The sequence below is a fragment of the Microtus ochrogaster genome, assembly GCF_000317375.1.
Source record: "Microtus ochrogaster isolate Prairie Vole_2 chromosome 14 unlocalized genomic scaffold, MicOch1.0 chr14_random_1, whole genome shotgun sequence".
Taxonomy (NCBI): domain Eukaryota; kingdom Metazoa; phylum Chordata; class Mammalia; order Rodentia; family Cricetidae; genus Microtus; species Microtus ochrogaster.
This window is the reverse complement of record NW_004949096.1, coordinates 4,219,039-4,224,956: the sequence shown is the minus strand read 5'-3', so window position 1 is coordinate 4,224,956 and position 5,918 is coordinate 4,219,039. Positions and strand designations below refer to the sequence as shown.

Genomic DNA, 5,918 nt, shown 5'->3' with positions numbered 1-5,918 from the left:
ATGTGGGGAGAAAGAATGGCAGAGTCAGAGAGAAGGCATGTAGCCTGGCAGAGACAGACACTGGGAACTTTACCTGGTAAGCCACCGCCATGTTGCAATATACAGATTAATGGAAATGGGCTGAATTTATATGTAAGAGTTAGTCAATAAGAAGATAGGGCTAATGGACCAGGCAGTGATTTAATTAATATAGTTTCTGTGTGATTATTTTGCGGCTAAGATGCTGGGAACTAACTGGTGGCCTACCCACAATAAGGAAGTGCCTAGTAGAGTATGGAGTAAGAAAAGGGAATGGGAAGTACTACCTCTGGAGGGCAAGGGTCTGATATTGTAACCTACAAGGAATGCATCTCTAGTTTGAAATGTGTTTTTATTATAATCAGTACTATTCCTAGTCCATTCACCTAGACAGGTATTTCCTTCTATATTTTAATTAAGTTGCTAAATTTGCTTTTCTTTTCCATCTCAAAAAAAAAAATCTTTTCAACCTACTTCCTTCACAGAGTGTTGAGATGGAACAAAATATGAATTTTCCTATTGCCATTCATATTATATTCACTACCCACCCCTCCCCATGCCTCTGCCATGTTCTCCCTCTGCCTGTTCTCTAGGCTACTGGCCTTAGAGTCATCACCCCCTCATTAATGATACTTCCCAGTTTCTTCTATTGTGCTACTGGTTATGATGTGTCTGTAGCCTTTGCCCTTGACCTTTTATTCCATAAATTCTTTTTCAAAATTTGATACATTGGTGGTTGAGGCTATTGCTTTATTGGTCACTCTAGAATTTATATACTCAGACCTAACCTTTTCTCTAAGCTCATATCAAATTTAGTTTAATTAGCTGCTTAAAAATTGGTATTTAACATGTTCCAAACCGAAAGATGCTTTATTCCTCAGCAAGTTATCCTTTCTTTCCTATCTCACTAATAGGCACCTTGTTGCTGCTGTCATCTTGTCCTCTGCCCACTTCTTGACTACTCTACCACCCAGCTTCTGATACTCTGCATTCTGTAAGCTTGGTATGGCTACTGCTGTTGCCAGCTTTGTTTTACTGCAGAAGTCTCCTGATTTTGTATTTTTTGTGAGCTTGTTTTATCTACTCAACCTCATCTTTCTTGTCCACATCAAGTACTTGTGTCTTATTCCTACTTCTTAGAACATTTCTCTGCATGCCTCCTCTTTTTCATTTGCAATTAAACATTTACTATTTTAAGTAAAAAGCTATTTTTGTATGTTACCGCTGAAAAAGCCACTTTCCTCTTTTTCCCTCTCTCTTGTTGTCATCCATTTATTCTTTTTTTCCCACCAAACAGGTTTCTCTATGTAGCCTTGACTATCCTGGTACTCTCTCTGTAAACCAGACTGGGCTTGAACTCACCATCCACCTGTCTCTGCCTCCTAAGTGCTGTCATTAAGGACTTGTGCCACCATGCCCTTCTTCTTCATGATTTTTTTAAATTTAAATAATTTTGAGAATTCATGCGTGAGTGATGTATTTACATAATTTTCAATGCTTTTTTTTGCCCCTTCAACTCCTCCCATAACCCCCAAATTCTTGGTTTCTTCCATAGTTATTGTTTTTAAACACACATACACAAACAAGAGTGAGTTTATTTAGTGGGTCTCATAGGTACAACAGTTAGAAATGACCACTTGGATTGGGATGACCTATGGGATCTCAGAGAAAATTGATTCTCCATCCCTTGTGCAGCCATTGATTACCTATAACTTTTTATCTGCCACATATTCTTTATCCACCTATGCTTGATCCCTCAATTTGTTTCTTAATTCTGTTTTTGTTAATAGTACAACCTATATTGTATATGTTGTTTAACAGTTTCCTTTGGGATGGAAACTTCCCATTCTGCAGGGACTCTTATTAAAGCAAGAAGTAAACAATTCAGAATAGCTTCATGTAGACCCTAAACCTGATAAGATTGGTTAGACACTTTCCTTCCCAAGAGTATGTGAACAATAAAGACTCCCTAGAGTCACTTTCAGACCCAGCAACCTGGAAGAAACAGAAATCTACTAAGCAGTGACACATCAGAAAATTTGAAAGAAGCTTGAACTTCCTAAAGGAAAGAGACTGCTTCCTAAGTCCTTAGAAGAGGCTGAGACCAATTAGCCACCAGAAGAGGATAACCACCAAGCCACTGAGCTAACTGCAGGCTATCCAGTGTGCTTCAGATTTCCAGCTATGATGAGCTGTTACCTATATTGGAGAGAGCACTGGTGATGCAGCTGTTGGTTTTCACTTATTTTATTAATTATAATTTAATATAATTGTGGCATTTCTCCTCTTGTTTTCTTCTTCCTTTCATTGCCTTGCTCCCCCATAAGTTCACAGTCTTCTTTTTTGTGTTCCTTTTTTTTAATTTTGTTTTAAAAAGAAAGCTTTTTTTATTTTACATACTGATCCAAATTCTCACTTCCTCCCCTGTCCTGTTCTCTCCACACACACCCCAACTCCATCCCCACCCACTCCACAGAGAGATAAGGCACATTTCTTTGAGGAAGGACCAAGGCCCTTCATACCATATCTAGGCTGAGCAAGGTATGCATCCAAAGAGAATGGGTTCCAGAAAGCCAGTAAAAGCAGAAGGGGTAGGTAAATCCTGGTCCCACTGCCAGTGGTCCCACAGTCTGCCCCAGCCATAGGACTGTTACACAAACTCTAAGGGCCTAGTTTGATCTTATGCTTGTTCCTTCCCTGTCCAGGCAACAATTGGTGTGCTCCCATTAGGTCAGGTAAGTTGTTTCAGTGGGTGTCCCCATCATGATCTTGACTTTTGCTCATTTTCTCACTCCTCCCACTCTTTAACTGGACTTAGTTAGCTCAGCCCACCCAGGGCTCTGCTGTGGCTCTCTGCCTCTGCTTCATCAGTTGCTGGATGAAGGTTCTGTGATTACATTTAAGATAGTCATTAATCTGACTACAGGGCAAGGCCAGTTCAGATACCCTCTCCACTATTGCTTAGAGTCTTATTGGAATCATCCTTGTGGATTCCTAAGACATTCTCTGGTACCAGGTTTCTTGCTAGCCCCCAAATGGCTCCCTTAATAAAGACATCTCTTTCCTTGTTCTTAATCTCTGTCCTTCCCCCAACTCAACTATCCTCTTCTCTCAAGTTCTCCCCTTTCCCCTTCTCTTCTCCTCCTCCCCTTCTGCCCTCCCTTCTCCCCCATCCCCATGCTCCCAATTTTCTCAGGAGATCTTGTCTATTTCCCCTTCCTATGGGGATCTATGTATGTTTCCCTTATGGTCCTACTTGTTACTTAACTTCTCTGGGATTGTGGGCTCGTAATCCTTTGCTTTACAGCTAGTATCCACTTATGAGTGAATACATACCATATTTACCTTACTGAGTCTGCGTGAACTCATTCAGGATGCTTTCTTCTAGTTCCATCCGTTTGCATGTGAATTTCAAGATGTCATTGTGTTTTTTACTGCTGAGTAGTATTACATTGTGTAAATGAACCACATTTTTTTTAGTCATTCTTAGGTTGAGGGGCATCTGGGTTGTTTCCAGCTTCTAGCTAACAAATATCCCTGTAGTATGATTGAGCATACTTTGGGTATATGCCCAAGAGTGGTATTGCTGGGTCCTGAAGTAGGTTGATTCTCAATTTTCTAAGAAACAACCATACTGATTTCCAGAGGGATTGTACAAATTTTCACTCTCACTATCAATGGAGGAGTGTTCCCCTTACTCCACATCCTCTTCAATAAAAGCTCTCATTGGTATTTTTGATCGTAACCATTCTGATTGGTGCAAGATGGAATTCCAGGGTTGTTTTGGCTTGCATTTCCCTGATTGTAGTAATAAGAGTTGTGGGCTGCTTCCCGCCACCCAGCTAGCTTTACCCGAAATAATTACACGGACACTGTATTCTTTTAAACACTGCTTGGCCCTTTAGCTCTAGCCCTTACTGGCTAATTCTGATATCCTGACCAACCCATCTCTAATAATCTGTGAGCACCGGTCTTACTGGGAAGATTCTAGCCTACGTCCATCCTGGGTGGAGCTTCATCGTGTGTGCCTCAGAGAGCAGAGCTATCCCCGCATCCGCCCAGGAGCCGGGAGCATGATGTCTCTGCTCCAGAGCGCAGAGCTGTCGAATCTCTGAGCTCACTTCCTCTTCCTCCCAGCATTCTATTCTGTTTACTCCTCCCACCTATGTTTTAAGCTATGAGGCCAAGCAGTTTCTTTTTATTGCTTAACCAATGAAATCAACATATTGATATATGACACTCCCACATCACCTGATGGCTAAGGATGTTGAACATTTCCTTAAGTGTCTTTCAGCTATTTGAGATTCTTTTGTTGAGAATTTTCTGTTTAGATCTGTACCCTATTTTTAAATTGGATTATTTGGTATTTTGATGCCTAATTTCTTTATATACTTTGGTGATCAGTCATTTGTCTGATGTGGGGTTGGTAAAGATCTTTTTCCCATTCAGCCCTTTGCTTTACAGAAGCTTCTCAGTTTCATGAGGTCCTATTTATTTATTTATTTATTTATTTATTTATTTATCATTGCTCTCAATGTCTATGCTACTGGTGTTATATTTAGAAAGTGGACTCATGTGTCCATGCGTTAAAGTCTACTTCCCACTTTCTCTTTTATCAGGTTCACTGTGTTCAGATTTATATTGAGGTGTTCAATCCATTTGGACTTGAGTTTTGTGCATGGGGATAGATAAAAATCTATTTTCATTCTTCTACAAGTTGTCATCCAGTTATGCTAGCAAAATTTGTTAAAGATGCTTTCTATTTTCCATTGTATAATTTTACCTTCTTTGTCAAAAATCAGGTGTTCATAGGTGTGTGGATTAATATCTGGGTCTTCAATTTGATTCTATTGGTCTACCTGTCTGTTTTTATGGTAGTACCAGGCTATTTTCATTACTGTAGCTCTATAATAGAGCTTGATGTCAGGGATACTACTTATTCAAAAACTTGCAACATCTTTCCATTTTCTGGTATCTTTTTCAATTTCTTTCTTCAAAGACTTAAAGTTCATGTCGAAAAGGTCTTTAGTTTCTTTGGTTAGTGTTACTCCAAGATATTTTATGTTATTTGTGGCTTTTGTGAAGGGTGATGTTTCTCAGATTTCTTTCTCAGCTTCTTTATCATTTGTATATAGGAGGGCTACTCTTTTTTTTTTAGCTTTTTTTTTAGTTGTTTTTCTATCATGCCACATCACTGAAGGTATTTATCAACTGTAGGAGTTCCTTGGTAGAGTTTTTGGGGTTACTTATATATGCTATCATATCATCTGTAAATAGTGAAAGTTTGACTTTTTTCTTTCAATTTGTATCCCCCTTGATATCCATTTGTTACCATATTGTTCTAGCTAGAACTTCAAGAACTATATTGAATAGATATGTAGAGAGTTGACAGCCTTGTCTTCTCTTAATTTTAGTGGAATCACTTTGAGTTTCTCTCCATTTAGTTTGATGTTGGCTGTCGGCTTGCTTCATATTGCTTTTATTTTGTTTTGATATGTTCCTTGTATCCCTGATCTCTCTAAGACCTTTATCATGAAGGGGTACTGAATTTTGTCAAATACTTTTGCAGCATCTGATTAGTTGATAATATTTTTTTCTTTCAGTTTATTTATATGGTGGATTACTTTGATAAATTTTCATATGTTGAACCATCCCTGTATCTCTGGGATGAAGCTAACTTGATCATGGTGTATGATTTTTTTATGTGTTCTTGGATTCGTTTTCCGGTATTTTGTTGAGTATTTTTGCATCAATGTTCATAAATGAGATTGGTCTGTAATTCTGTTTCTTGGTTGAGTCTTTGTGTGGTTTCTGTTTCAGGGTAACTGTAGCCTCATAAAAAATAGTTTGGCAATGTTCATTCAAAACAAATAAATTTGTATATTCAATGAATTGATACT

General features: G+C 38.6%; 1 protein-coding gene across 4 annotated transcripts in view; it reads left to right on the top strand.

Annotated features, from left to right (window-relative positions):
- Mettl15 (methyltransferase like 15) overlaps positions 1-5,918 on the top strand; it is a 188,711-nt gene that overhangs the window by 112,195 nt on the left and 70,598 nt on the right. The gene's annotated exons all lie outside the window — the stretch shown is intronic.